This window comes from Malaclemys terrapin, chromosome 1 (genome assembly GCF_027887155.1).
Source record: "Malaclemys terrapin pileata isolate rMalTer1 chromosome 1, rMalTer1.hap1, whole genome shotgun sequence".
Taxonomy (NCBI): Eukaryota; Metazoa; Chordata; order Testudines; family Emydidae; genus Malaclemys; species Malaclemys terrapin.
In genome coordinates this window covers 37,025,187-37,041,337 of record NC_071505.1, presented here as the reverse complement: position 1 = coordinate 37,041,337, position 16,151 = coordinate 37,025,187, and the positions used below count along the sequence as shown (strand labels likewise).

The 16,151-nt window shown below is 43.3% G+C and overlaps 1 pseudogene; it reads right to left on the bottom strand.

Moving 5' to 3' along the window:
- Positions 1–311: 311 nt before the first annotated feature.
- LOC128830557 (zinc finger protein 410-like) lies at positions 312–1,893 on the bottom strand (annotated as a pseudogene).
- Between the last annotated feature and the right edge of the window lie 14,258 nt (positions 1,894–16,151).

Sequence of the window (16,151 nt, the reverse complement as noted above, 5' to 3'; positions counted from 1 at the left end):
AATGGGACTGCAATGCTTTGGTTTAGAATCCACAACACCCTAAATATTCTCCTCTAAGAAAAGCCCCTATTAGTTGCTTAAGCAATACTAATGCCTTGTAAGTGCTGGAGCTTGTGAACAAACTTCAGCTTCAGGTGAAAGTGGTTTGATGTTGCAGTGGTGGAAGTGCTGCATCCCTCCCGATGGCAAGTTTAGAAAGTCCCACTTGTCAGTCCAACGTGATTACTGCTGCCTGAATTTAGCTTCAGGCATCTGCTTCAGTAACCAGGAACTCTCATGTTCTACATCTCATCTCTCATTCTGGACTACAGTTTAGTTTTTGTTGCAGCAAGTCATGAAAAGTAAGCTGCCTGCACAGCATGTACTCAGGATTCAGGACCTGCATCTCTCCTTTAAGAGATCTGCACGCAGAAGTCTGTTCTCTGTCTTTATATCCTGTGTCTTCTCTTACTATATCATTGGTTTCTTCTTCCTTTTGTAACTGTAGATTTACTGTAGTAAAGTAGACACCCCATAGGAGTGTCTCCCTGTTGACATGGTGACCAGGTGATGAGACTGTGACAAAACCACATCAGGTGCTGATTGGAGGGCACCTGGTGTTGCTTCAGCAAGAACCTCCTCCTGTACTCCAATAATAGAGTCAGTATCTGGCAGGTGCAGAGACTTCACGGCAAGACGAGGCTGAGAGTTCATGGAGATCAGATTCTCACTATGCACAGCTGCTTCCTCCAGCAAACTGCTGCCCAGCAGCGACTCTGGTTGCTCTCGCTCTCTGCTTCCAGCAGCTCCAATTCTGGAGTGGTGCTTTCTCATATGCACATTTGGGCTACTACTCTGGGAAAATGTCTTCCCACAGATATGGCGCTGATGGGGCTTCACTCCTGAGTGGACAACCAGGTGTTTCCGAAGGCTGGAGTATTCAGCAAAGGAACAATCACATCCTTGTGCCTCATACAGGAAGGGCTTTTCCCCAGTGTGAATCCGTAGGTGCTATTTCAGATTCCCAGTGCTTGTGAACTGCTTCCCACAGCCCACCTCAGTGCAGACAAATGGTTTCTCACCATGGTGAGTTAGCATGTGCACCTTCAGCCTTTGCAGGACACAGAAGCTTTTCCCACAGCCTTCTGCTGGGCAGGTGACGGAACAATCATGCCTGTGAGTTTTTTAAATTATATTTGAAGTGGGCTGGCCACACAAATGTCCGATCATAGCCCTCAATGGTGCACTTCAGCTTCTTCTCTTCGTGGGACAGGTGGGGGATGGGGCTCGAATCTTTTGGCTACCCATCTCCCAAGCAAAGATGAACACTTTCACCATTATTGCTTGCTTTGGCATTCTTGGTGAGCTGGGCTTGAGTGGCAGCAATCAAATTATCATCGGCCAATTCCTGCACTCATAGAAACCATGGGGTACTGCTGTCTGTGCTGTCATGGGAGAGAAAGTCATTCCCAGAATCCTCTGCTTCATCCTGAACGAACACCAGGTGCTCTGCTGGACAGCCCAGGCCTGCTCTTGTTAGGTTGAGGAGAATAAAGGAAGTGCTGTCACTGGGCTGGAGGTCTTGCAATAAACTGGAAGACTCTGGACTTGACAGGCACTCAGGTGGTTTCTGTATGGTTTGTGCTCTTGTCTCCTCACCGTCAGGGCCTAAATTTACCTGAAGGCTTCTCGAGACAGCAAAAAAACGAACATCTTTGGAGGAGTTAGTGTGACTTGGAAAATCATCTGGCAACATCAGTCTGTTGCACTGTGAGGTCTCAGTAACAGGAAGGAGGAGAGACAGGTGATGCCTTTAGGTTCTGATTCCACCAGCCCTCGCCCCAGTGGAATAGACGTGTTCTGAACAAACTGAACCAACAGCTCTGGTTTGGATTCTAACTCATCCGATAACATTGATTCAAGTTTCCAATTCCTGCAGCCGTTCTGGGCAAGGCAAAAGTTTAGAATTCAGAGTGAACAGTTCCCTCTGATTATTCTCATAGTCTCCTAGCCTTAAAGCAGTGCAGTCTTCCTGAAAGATGCTGTGCTAGGCAGATATTCAATTTAACAGGCATCTCAGAACCGCACGCAAGCCCCTATATTTAAATATAGTGCCTATATGTGCCGTTAGTGCTACTTTTACAACAGATGTGTGTATCTGCTCAATGGGTATTGACAACATGGGCCCAGAGTTTAGTGTAGTGTTATCTTCAAATGATATGAGGTCCACACTGAGGGCTGATTGCATAAGACCAAAGCAAGGAACCTTGGGTGAGATTCTGGCACAGCACAGAATGTGCAACACAGAGAGGGGAAGCTAAGGTGGCTTTAAGACCCCTGTGTTCACTCCCAATTCTGGGCTATTCAGGAGGCCAGAACAGCCCTTTTCATAATTTAGACCACCTCTTCACTACCCCTTTACAACCCTCCCAGCCCCACAACCCTGGCATGCCCTCTACACTGGGATTTGCAAAGACTGTCCTCCTCAGCTCCTGCACTGGGAAATTCTTCCCTGGCTGCATCTGGGGCTTTTAGAGCCTTTTATCTCACTTTGGACCTTTTACCTACAGGGACTGGCCCAGGGGTGAAAAATCTCATTCCTGGATTGTAACTGTAAACCCCAGCGTGGTAATAAATACAGAACATTCCAAGCTGTTACGTGAATACCTATGAGTAAGAAAACAAAAAATTGCAAAGTTGCTTAAGCTGTTGCCCCAGCCATGTTAAACATGACAAACCAGTTGTGGCATCTTTATGCTTGAACTGTACTATGGAATGCAGCATATTTCCCAGAGAAGTCAGTGTAGAGTGAGACACGCTGTAATTCCATACCCACGCCCTTGAACACACCTTAAGCTTTCCCCTGCTGCTTGGAAGCACATTTGTTTTCTGTATTTTACACAGAAATATTAATGTGTGATGACTGCCAGTGCATGATAGATTTTGTAGTGCTTTAAAGCAAGATTAAACAACCTGGATGCATAACATTAATTGAAACATTATGTTAATTATGTATTGACAAAATACTGTACTCTATTAATAATTTATCGTTGTTATAAAATAAATAGGCTTTAACACCCTTCTTTAAAAAGCTATCAAAGCAAAAATAGGTTTTATAGGCTGGTTAGCAGCACTGAATTGCTGATTTGGGGCTTAATCCTCTAGTCTTTGCCTAGTCCTTGCAGAGGCAAAACTCCCATTGTCTTCCCCAGAAATTTCAACTGCAGGATTCCATTGTCTGTGAAGAACTTTCAATGTATTACCCAATAGCTAATACATGTGCCTTGTGCACAGTTTAATATTCAAACATTCTTGCTTGCTACAAAATATGCACAGATTTTTCTAACCCCGAAGTATGTTAATGGTGATACCATACCAACTGATCCTATTTAGGAACTGGAAGGTTTTCCTATAAATAAAATATTCTAATAAAATGGAGTCAATACACTAACTATACAGGGCCAAGAGTTACATGCATGGAACTTATATCAGGATCAGGCCCTTCATATGTAATCTTAAGCAAGCGCTTAATGTTATTAAACATCAGATTGATTAAATGAATGCAGTAAAAACTGTAGTCAAAAGTAACTGTTATCAAGGTATAATTCTAAGATGCTTGTATAAAGTTAACTCAAGTTGTTAATTGAAGAGAAGCTATATGCTTTCAGAGAAACGTTCCAATAAACAAGAGTGAGCCTGTTAAATGAGTCATTTATGTACGGAAGGAACAACATGTCTATACTTAACAAAAATGAGACAGGAATGGAAGCCACACCAACCATTATGTAGGTTGCTATTAATCACAAATTGAGGACTAAAGAGGATTTTACATGACGTGTACTGGTTTGCCTAATATCAAGACAAAGTACTATTCCTCACTACTTCTTATAGAAAGTTAGGGATCAGAAGGTTGTTTACTTGTGACCAGAGTTCTGCAAGGTGACTTTGTAGATTCACACTTATGGGTGATGCACCAAATGGTGCAACCCAATGGTAAGCCCTTCCCCAAACAGCACCTGTTAGAGTGCACATATGCCCCCTCCTACCTTTCATCTTATTGTCCACCAATGTTTTGAGGGTGAGGCTATATAGAGTGTTGTGCCCTCTACCGCCTTATTTCCTGCCAGCTGTTTGCACCAGATGGACATGAACTACTCTGGTCTGTTAGATCTGCTACTTCTTATGGAATATTAGAAATTTTTCATTTCACTGGGGTTGGATAAAACGTGAGAGTGTTGTGACAGTGGACTCTAATGCTGTTCTTCATTTATATTCCCCAGGTAGAATCAAGGAAACTTTGCTAGTTTGCACTTGTGGAATTTCTTCATCATTGTCCTACTGCAGATACATTTTGCAACTTCCCTCTCAAGTGGCAGAGGTAAAGCCTCCTTAACCTTTTTTCTTGTTAGGCCTGGTTTTCTAGAGCTCTGATTCTATACATTGGTTCTGCACCATCATTCCCTGCCGACCCTGACCACAGCAGAACTGCTTCAAGTGCTGTGCTTTAAGAGGATTTCCTCATGGGTCCTCAAGTCCTCCATAGATGGGTTCCAAACTCGGAGGGGAAAGCTACGCAAGTCAATACTGACAACTTTAACACACTAGAAGGGGTTAGCTAAGAACAAAAACTAAAAGCACTATATGAAATTGGGTCTTCAGAGGAGGAACTTGGTCCGCTATCTATGGGCCTGATACAACTTCCACTGAATGCTGAAGTGGTTGAATCAGGCTCTCTGCACTATATTAAAATAATCACTTGTTTTAATTAGAGGCACACAAAATGCATTAACCATGTATTTAAAGCCATTAGATGATTTTGCCATGGAGAGTTAAATTTATTACTGTCAAACAAAAGTAGTGTTATTGGAAAACTAAAGTACTATCAGTCATCAAGCAGATGTTGGACAACATGTATGGAAGAAAAATTATAGATAGCTACAATTCTGCACTATATTTACAGTAAAATATTCCAACTTGGCCTAATAGGAAAACTGAATAGGTTTGGCATATGCACAGTTTCTAAGCAGACACCAGAAATGGTGACTTCTTGGGAAAAGCCCAGTTGACAGAAATACAAAAAGGTTATTCCAGTTCATAGACAGTTTAGTTTTATGCTGCTGTGTAGGTTGAGTTGAATTGTGGTAGCAGATTAAGGTGGCTGCTCTGTATCTGCCATACAAAGAGATATTAATTCAGTTAAACTGACAATGGAGTGTGGTATTTGTATTAAGTTAACGTCTGTGCAGCAAAAGAGTCAACATTCCATTCAGCCCTATGGACTCAGAGCAGTTGCTAAGAAGCATAATCTTTCTTCTCAAGAACCAATATTTTAGTTCTTTACTTGTGCAGTGTAGATATTTGCCTCTGTACACAATCGTGGATCATGACACTACTGAATGGTCATAAGGAGAAGAAGAAATCTCCCTTTTCCCCTCTTTACAATATTCCGCTCCAAAGCAGTAACTCAGAAAAAGATTTGGCGGGGTCAGGATAGATAATCACCTTAACACAAGCTACTGGTGCAATGCTGCGGACAAAAGGGCTAATGCAATCCTTAGATGTATAAACGGGGAATCTTGCATAGAAGGAGGTTATATCACCTCTGTATTTGGCATGGTGCAACTGCTACTGGAATACCATGTCAAGTTCTTCCACAATTCAAGAAGAATACGGACAAATTGAAGAGGGTTCAGAGAAGAGACACAAAAATGATTCAAGTATGGAAAACAAGCCTGTAAAAGGGTACAGCTGCACAGTAGCACTCCTTGCTGGCCAAGGGTGCCCTGCCTCAATGTCCCCTTCTGCTTGGGATCCATTAAAAAGTACACACACTCCAGATATTCAAAACATTCTCCTTCTTGGGTCCAATTTATTAAATCTTGCACAGAGTCTTTCAAAAATAGAACTCAAACCTACAAAGTCTTCTCTCCATTTCCCACTGGGCCTAGCTCCTCCTTGTGTGTGTCTGTCCTCTCTTTAGAGTTCCTTTCTTTTGTTCCTGTCCCAAGCTGGGCACAGCCTCTCTTACTCTGTGTTCAAGCATTCTTCTGCTCCGGTTCTAAGGGGTCCGTTTTCCTGCTCTTCTTGCCTGGAATTTGGTGTTCTCCACAGGCCTTCCCTGCTGGTGTCTTTCTCCTGCTGACTCAGGGCCTAGCAGAGCCTTCTCACTCCTTGCAGCATCTATATCTGTCAGCACCCACCTGTAGCCCCGTCTCTCTCTAAGCTTCTTCCTCATCTACTGTACGGCTTATTGGGTCACCTGACCTGCTGGTCACATGATCTTCATTCTTCCCTCCTGGGGAGGAGAGTTACACTTGGCACAGGTGAACTGAAGCCCATCTCCCCTTAAGTGGCCAGTCAGCCACCCTGTGACAATGCCTTATAGCGATTGAGCTCCTGGAATCTGTTTAGTTTAACCACATTTTTAACAGGCTAGGCAATTAACCATGGAAACAACTAACTCAAGGTTGTGATGGATTCTCCTTTACTGGCAAAAATCAAGACTGGATGTTTTTTCTAAAAGGCATAGCTCTAATTCATACTGGAATTAATTCAGGAAGGTCTTATGTTCTGTGTTATACAGGAGGCCAGACTAGATGATCTCAATGATTCCCTTCTAATCTATGAATAATCTATGAAAGTAAAAAAAAACATCTTACCAGCATGCAGCTTTGCATGAGCATTCTATTTTCTACACACACACACACACACACACACACACAGAGTATCCCCAATTATTTGTTCAATATAGCTATACATTTAGATGTATAGTTTATATAGTAAATGCTGAACATGTGGCAACTCTAAGATATGAGATAAGGTCTCTGGATATGAAATTATCCTCGGGGGGGGGGAGAAGACATGCCCTCCCCTCCCCCAGTGTCTGCATATATTGAAGATAGGTCACAAAGATGTGTCACTAAGGGAAATAATGCAAATTCACTGGAAAAAAGCTCTGAGAGGCTGAGTGGCAGCAATGTTTCTGTCATTTGTCTATGACGGAAAATATAGTGGATTTCCGTATAGCTGCTCTTTATAGGGCATTAGCATATTTACTATACTTTTTAATGTATCTGAATTATGCAAATATGTATGTGAAGTATGTTCAAATTATGCTAAGTCTCCTGAAGATATGCAATTTTTTTCAGAAGGGCCTAGCATTTGCTAATAGGCATTTCCAAATTCTGGTTACTGATTGTGACAACCCCTGTCAATCCACTTCAATCTTAGCAAATCAATCTGGTTTACATTCATTTCTATTTTTCCCCAATCAAGAAAGAAGTGGTAATAAGGATCTCATGCAGGTTTAACTGGTAGAGCATTTCAATTTTCTTTTTATATTGGGCAAAGGGAAAACACCAGGTAAGGGAAGAGAGGAAGGTTATGTGTCATCAGCCACATACTAATATGATAACATTACATCTCATTCTAATTAACCTGTTTAGTTTTTAGCTGCTCCCTAGTCCTGTTTGCCACCACGACTTTCCCTTTGTACCAGATCCCTCTGATGATGCATTTGTATTGATCATTTTTCCTATTGGTATAATCGTTTACAGAACATAACTAGAAGCAGTAGCCAAATTCTTACTTACCTCTATTTCAGCACCAGCCACAATGTCACAGGTACTGCCTCCACACACCAGGAAAACTCAATTCCTGTTTTAAAGATCCTAGATTTCAACAGGACAAGTAGCAATCAAAGGTGGTGGGGGAGGGGAGTGAATGGGAATTTTTGTCGGAATAGGGAATGAGTAAAAAAACTAAAGGTCTGACTGCAGCCAATCCATCCAGAGGCACACAGAGAGAGGTGTCTGTAAGAAGACTCTCTTCCTCCCAGAACTCTTTTTAGAGGTCAGCCTCAGTATGGCTGGGGAACACAGAACATGCTTCCTCTTAGTACCCTAACTGGCACTAGCTCCCTGAAAGTCATCCAGACAGCTGATTGGGTGCCATCACACTGGGTATTCAGCCTGAGTCAGCTGCATTCAGCTGAGGACTCTAGCTTATGTGTGTCCCCTCCCCATATGCTACCTGCATGCCTGAGGGCACCAGGGCACAACCTACCCTAAGTAAGATCTTGAAGAGTGGATCTCAAAGAAGAGAAACAAAATTACATATGGTACCCAATAATAAAAATTAAGCATATTTTATTAGCTTTGCTGAGTGTTCCTGTGCACCACATGTTGTTTCTCTTTCAGGAAAGCAGTGTTTCCTAGGAGACAGAGCACTGGACTGAGACTCAGGAGATGTAGGTTCTATTCCTGGCTCTGCTACTGGACTTCTGGGAGACCTTAATGAAACTGACCTCTATTGTAAAGTGCTTTGAGATCTATGGGTGAGAAGTGCTATTTAAGAATTAGGTATTATTTCCTTATTTTAAGATGCTCCTCCTGTTTTGTTTTTTCCCTGTGTTTCAGATGTATATTCCAGATGGTTTATAATTTTCCTGATTTGTTTTCCAGGTTACATACTGTAAAACTTTTTCCATATGTGAATATTTGTCATATATGTAATTCACCCTCTGTTGGCCCTTAACTTTCTTTCCAATGTCTCTAATATTAATGAGTTTAGCTATAAGTAGGTTGAATTTGGTCCATTTGGTATTTTATGTGACTTTATATTCTTATGGCTGGTGTTATTCTGCTATTATATGTAACATAATACACTTCACAGGCATGTAGGGCCAGATTGTGACAAATCTTTTTACAGATGCTAAAGCTGAGGGAGAAGAGGAAGGAGGATGGAAAGAAACTTTCCTCTTCCCCCCTTCCCCCCAACATGTATGGTCCACAGAAGGGCCTGTCACAATTGTGTAACTGTGAAAGCAAAGGCACCATAAAGATACCATATCCACGGATAAGTGATGCCTATTTCTAGAATGTGCCTAAAGACAGTAGTTGAGAGGCTTGGATGTTAATTTCAAGATTTGCCCAATTGCTATTGTTAAATTTAGAATTGATTCGTAGGCAGAGTTTATGGTGATTTTTAAAAAAAACTTAAGGGGATGAGTCCTAGCCTTAAATTAGAGTAGCCCAAATAAACTGCCTAGGTCAAGTCAAAGTCTGTACTAGCTATGAAGTCAGGAATATATTTGACACTTTCACCATTCAAAATATGACCTCCTAGACTGAACCACAACCACTGAGATGGGCTATATAAAACACACAGAAGTTGGGACAGCATTTAGCAAGAATGGCCTGCTTAAAGGAGAACTAGTATGGATAACATAGAAAGAGGGGGCCATATCCTATGCACCATGAGGTTGCCAAACCTGATTCTTCCCAGAGTGAAGGAAGGAGGAATATCAGGAGGAAGAAAGCTGTGAATCCTTATATTGAATTTAGCCCCAATAAGACATGAGAAAATCCCCCCTAATCAATAGTCAAAATGTGACCTAAAGGAGATAGAATTGAAAAAGCAACCTCTAAGTTAAGAAAACATTATCCACAGAATTTTAAAATCAGGCAGGCCAAATTTGAAACCATATGATATTTTCAGAATTATAGATATTTTAGGACACTCACTGACTACGTGACACTTGTCTTTTTGTAGCTCCTTAAGCTCATTGCTGTTGATACTCAAATAATTTGCTTGTTAGTGTATTCCATATTCATCTTGTTCTTTTTTCCTGTCTTGTCTTTTCATCCAATATGGGAGATTCCACTATTTAAACTTTTAAAATTACAGTTGTGTGTGTGTGTGTGGGGGGGGGGGACTGCAGATGCATACAGATGTGGCACAACTGTAACTTAAACAGAAATTACATTTCTGTTCTGTAACATATTTTCTGCTTGGCAGTTTATCAGAAACTCTCTAAAAAAAGAATCTGTCTGTTAGTGATCCTGGAATAATCTTGTATTTAAAACCAAAAGGTTTGACCCAGCTGTTGGCATTATTCATATGAAATATTTTACCAGCATAATCAAAAAAGACTTTAACATCTTGTTTCAAGTAGTGTCAAATGCAAACACTGCAGCCCAATCTCTTTCATTTGATATAAACGAGCAGTTGCAAGAACAATAAAAACAGTTGAGGCATTTATGCTAAGACATGAAAAGCGGGATGCCAAGGCGGGTTTCTAAACCACATTCCAAGCATTTTAAGTGCCTTTTGATCGTTACCACAAATCTACTGTTTGTTGTGAGAAGGGTATGTGTCATCAAGCCACAGGAGAGGCCCTGAATGCAGCTGGCTCAAGCAACATGCTATTGGTGTTTAAACATGGCATAGCCACAGTTATGCAGCAGTCAATCCCGACCTCACCATCACCATCCCTCTATAGTAGTAAGACTGTTGGTCTTGTAACTGTATAAGTTAATTTAGAAATAGTATGACAGAAATCAGGATATATTCATGGCTTATATATAAAATTGAGTTCTCTCTACACGTGAATACATATATTTAAAGTCACTCTGCACTGTGATGTTTCCATTCTCCCATCACCCAGCACAGTCAGTCTGTGCCATGTTTCATTCCTCTTAGGCTGTAAGCTGCTCTAGGACAGGGCCATTTCCTCCTCCAGGACAGCACAGAGCATACTGTGTGGCTGTGTTTTCATAAGGCATCATTGTGTGTAAGTGCAAATACAAAAGCAGGGTCACCAAAGTAGTTTAACCAAATAAGACTCCACAACCTACTGCTGCAACTGTCAGTGCTCCTCAACAACAGCAACAAAAGATGAAGATAATACGTATGATTGATGATGGTCTCATAGGATATTTTATGCCTCCTTTGCCAATCACAAAACTGAACTAGGAGAGGAGCGGGGAGAAGGGAGCAGCTGCTTCAGTAACAAGAATAAATTACATACTATACAAATAACCATAATAATGGGCTCCACTTTCAAATATGGGTGCGTACGATTTGGCATCTAAATCAGGATTTAGGACGCTAAATACCTGTTGTGCATGAGGAGAACAAAGCCTCTGTGATGTGCATATTATTTTCTCCTATCATATGAGTATTATCTCCATTTTACAGAGGGACACTGACTTGCCCAAGGTTACATAGCAAGTCTGTGGCAGAGACAGGAATAGATCTCAGCCACCCTGCCTCCCACTCCTGTACTTTGGGCTATCACTCCTCTCAAAGTAGTAATGGGTGAATTTCAAATGATCAGGTGTGGATAATCAGCAGAGCCAGAATGCTTACCTATTCCTCTTTGGTCTAGACGATTTTCTTGCGAGCTACCTAGTGCTTCTTCCTTGGTCTGGATGGGCAGGATATACTGTGACTATCCTCTCTCGAAGTAGTTTGATGCTGGCACACTAAAAAAATGAAAAGTTATTGGAATGTTTTTGAACTTCACAAAAGTTCAAGGTTTGGGCTATTTTAACTTTGGGCCAAATCTTGAGTCAGGTGAGACTTTTCCTGCTTTTGCTAGACTCCCTCACTCTTAATGAACAATATGGATTTAATGGACTGGAAATGAGATACGAGATATGAGCCTCGTTGTGACACATTGGCAGTGGCAGGAAAGTAAGGAAGAAGATTCCATTTCAGCTTCTATGCTGTACTTTTCTGTGGATAAACAGAGGATTTCAATCCACATGACCATTAATTGGCCTTGATTGGAGCTGTTGGGTGCTCAGCAGTTAAATGAATAGGAGATCAGGGGGTGGCAACCACCCCCCAGTGGCATTTAGGTGTATGTGTGCCACCTCCTTTAATTGCTTTGCATACAGACTTCTTCACATGCTTGCACCAGATCCCAGTCAGTCCTAATGTCAGCACTGTACTTTCTTCACAGGCGCTGGAGACCCAGGAGGAGGGGGAGGGGGCAGCAATGGGCCAGTCGGTTTCCAGGACCAGCTCTTCATCATGCCACATGCCAGCAGCTGGGCCCTCACCCCATGGGGCCTGTATTCAGGGGTACCAGCCAATTTGGTTTAGGGGATCCCCTAGCAGGAGCGCTGGAACATCGGTAAAAGTGGGGAGACCACGAAGCTCCACCCCTCTCCATGGCAACACTCCTGCTCCTCCTCTTCCCCACAAGGCCCTGCCCCCGGCTAGGCTTGAAGCCAGATCTGGGCAGTGTTAAGAGCTGCCTAAGGAGCCCAGGCCACTGTGGGGAGCCCCAGACCCACCACCTGTTTAGGGAGAGGGGCTGGAATCCCTGAAAGCAGCTTCCAGTCCATGTCCCTGCCCCCCCTCCCCCCAGGGTGTGCCACCCAGAGCAGGCAGAGGGTCCAGGGCTTCCCACACTGGCCCAGGCTCTCCCTGGGTGGCTCTCACACAGTATTGCCAACTCCACATAGCAGGAAGTTGCCAGAGAGATCATGAAAAGCATAGGCGCCAACTCCATGGGTGCTCTGGGGCTGGAGCACCCACAGGGAAAAAATGGTGGGTGCTGAGCACCCACTGGCAGCCCCTTTATCAGCCCACTACCCCTCCCCCAGTGCCTCTCCCCAGCCAGCAGGCCCCGCAGATCAGCACCTCCCCGTGCCTCCTGCCTGCCACGCTCAGCTGTTTCATAGCCTGCAGGAGGCTTGAGGAGTGGGGAGGAGCGAGGATGCAGCACGCTCGGGGGAGGGGGCAGAACAGGGCAGGAAGAAGTAGGGTAGGGACTTGGGGAAAGGGGTGGAGTGGGGGCAGGGCCTGGGGCATAGCTGAGCGTCCAGCACTCCCTGGCACATTGGAAAGTCGGAGCCTGTGCTGAAAAGTATTTAAGCATTAAAAAGGCATCAAAAATGTCACTAAACAAAATTTCCACAGAATTATATATGTGCCCGGGTGAGAGGACACTCCCAGCCACTGAACAGAAAGCAGCAGCAATGCTGGGCACTCCCTCTCTGACTGGACAGTCTTGGCAACTGAGTTTATTTTGTTATTGACTGGCTCTATTGGTGTCTGGCTGTCCTGGTTACACAGGGCAGGGCTGCCTCCCCTCCCCCCCCCCTCCAACTTTTTGACCTGCTATTTGGCTGCCCCTCCCTTCAGGGCTATGCTACCCGGCGGTGCGGCCCAGATTCCCTTAGCCGCTGCACGGATGAGTTGACCCGGGCAGAGCAAACCTGCCTTCCCTGAAGCAGATGTTGCCTTAAGAAAAGACTCCTGTGGAACTCATTCTGCCCAAGAGGGGCAGTTTGGTCTCTCCAGCCATCGAAAACGTTATTCTTTGTGCTCATCAAATCCCACCTGCTCCAGTGAAGGCAGCTTTAGAAAACTGGGTAGGTGGCTAAATATGGACTTACAAGCCTAACTTTAGGCTTCTGTTTTTGTAAGTGTAGTTTGACAAGATGCAACAAGGGAGTGTTAACCAACAAGAAAAGGGAAAGTGAGGGGAATAGTAATATGGTGATGCACTTCCCTATGTTTAGCAATGTGTACAACTTGCATGTTCTAAAGCATTCTGTGGTTGGTCAGCATCTGGAAGAGGTGCAGTTGTTTATACTCTTCTGGAACTTCACCTGCTTATACATGGTCTGAATCTGATCCATTGCACTGCCACTGGTATATCTATTTTCTGAAGTTATTTGATAGAAATAGGAGTTGAGATCAAATATACCATTCCACATTACAGAAATATTCTCAGAAGCCAACCATTTCTGGCATTGCTTTCGGTACCAGAAACACTGTATAGTAGATTTGATGGAGCTCGATTTAGCTTGCACCAAAACACTTAGAAATAGACCCAGAAAAGTGTAGGTGTTGCCTATGTGTATGATCTTAATTCCTGTTGCAGGGAGTTTTTAAGCTTGAAGCAGGTAAAAGTTGCTATTGAAGATTGACATACACAAGCAATCAATAATCCAAGAAGCATGCAATAAAAATTGTAAGTGGATTTCTATTCCAAACAGTGAGAATGTTATCCATGTGATAGCAGGTGGACAAATGAAAACTGAGTCCTAAGGGAATGTTAGCACCAGAAAAGAAAGGGAAACATATGGTGGATAAGGACTGCACTAAGCAGTTTTTCAAGTTTTATTATAGACAGTGCTGGTAGCACCAACATGGATAGTTGCCTGATGCTTCACATTATAATACCCTATTTTCAGTTGCTTATAACTTTACCAAACTTTAACCATTTGGGCTGAAGTTTTTCAGGCTGGCTGTGTGCCTCAGGCTGAATTTTTCAGGTAAATTTCAGTCAAAACGATCAAAGCATTTCCAAGAACAAGGCTAGGGGAAAATGCAATATTTGCCCATGTTGAAAAATTATGGTGAGATCTTTTTTTGAGAAGCTCTAGTGTCCTTATGCTTTGGAACATGGACTTGAAATTTGTCAGAAGGATGGCCTTTTCTGTTAGGGATGTGCCTTTTGCCATCCCCATGAAAACCCACCCAAATTTTGCCAAGTTATAAACCATTGGAAGGGTGGGGGGAAAAAATCACAGGTTGTACATACTAAAATTGAAGTCTCTACTGAGTATTTCTAAAAATTCCATCCTAAGCACGTTGGAGCCTCTCACAGCTCTTGTGTTGACCAGACAGTGCATGGACCATCACCAAAGAGCAACTGAGCATGGTCGAGTGCCGAGCTACAGGGGTAAAGCTGAATTGTCCCTGTAATGAGTGCTCTAGGCCAGGGTTGGGCCAGGCAATGAGACTGAGAGTAGGGAACCTGTCTCTCTTGCTCTCTCAGTAACCGCCTGCTGGTACCCCAGGAAGCCATCTGATTCGAATGCAGAGGGAATAAAAGCCAGGTGGGGGTCAGGGGGAGTTAAACGAGTAGTTTAGGACAAGAAGACTGGGACAGGAGAAGGGTCAGGGAAAGAAACTGGGACTAGGAACCAAGAGGAAGGAAGGTGAGAAGAGGCTGAGACTGGTTGGGCAAGGAGGCTGGGTTTGGGAAATGATCAGGAAAACAGGGAGATGGATGTGGGGGGACAACACTGGGATCAGCAGAGGACCTGTGAGGAAGAAGAGAGGCTGAGACTGGCTGGACAAGGAGACCAGGAGAAAGAACCAGTATGGGGGGAAATGGGAACAGTTCTTACAAAGAGCTGGGGTGGTGGTAAAACTGAGACTGGCTGGGCAAAGAGACTGGGACAGGGAGCCTGAGATTATATGAGGAGCCCCGGGAAGGAAACTAAAAACGGGGAGCCAGTGCAGGGGAGAGGATAGAAATATTGGTTGTGGAGCTGGGAAGTGGGAACTTGGACTGGCTGGACAAGGAGACTGGTACTTGGACATTGAGCCCAAAGATGGAGACTAGGACTGGGATGAGACGCCTGAGAAGGGAAGAATGGGACATGTTAAACAAGGAGAATGGGACTGGAACAAGGAGCCAGGGATGGGGAAGAGATGGGACTGAGACAAGGGTAGATTGGAGGAGATGGGGTAGAAGAGACTGTGCTCAGTAGAGCACATGGCCCTCCAGAACCTGGAATGGAAACCACAATTCCTAAGTTTCACTACTTCTCTGCTATTCTATTTTATACACGTTCTTTTACATGCTCATCACTGTAGTATCTGAGCAACTTCCAGCAGTGCATTGAGCAATGTGACTACAGATCTGTCATGTGTTATTTGTTCTCTCGTCCTCTCCCCAGAAGGAGAAGTGGGAGCAGTGGCCTGCCTTGTTGTGGCAGTGTGTGTCCATTAAAAAAAAAAAAAAAATCATAAATAGACCGGTTGCTATGTCAACAAAATATGCCTTGCACTTGCAGCAGAAAGTGATGAGGTTTGTGATGGGCCTTAATTCCTTGGGAAGTTCATTCCACAGTGTCAGACCCTGGAGAAAGTTCTGTCTACTGAACAGCTGAATTTACTCTTATTATTGAGAATTCCATTGTGCCAGAGGAGCATAGCTGTTGGCCACAGCCTTTGTCCCAGAGCAGCAAATATCTGTGAAACTAACTGATAAAGTGTGTCCCATCCCCCTCTATTGCAGAGAGGGGATGCCAACCTACTATTGCTATCATACTTGACTTACTTTGTTAGCTAAAATTGCAGGAGTCTGTGTGATAGATTTACAGTTTCCAATACTACTAATGATCCATGTGTCTGTCAATATCATGCCATGTGATTTAATTTCTGCTTTTCCAGTTTGCTTTTTTAAAAATCTAGGAAATTAAACACGTTAAAGAGCATTATTCAGTTGAAAAGTTAAGCACTCAAAAGGTAAGAATTGTGAGAATTAAGATTTCCCATGCAACCTTAATTTGGCACCCTTGAGTATATGCATTATGATAGTCTTTATTCACATCATCATGTAATATTTTTTCCAC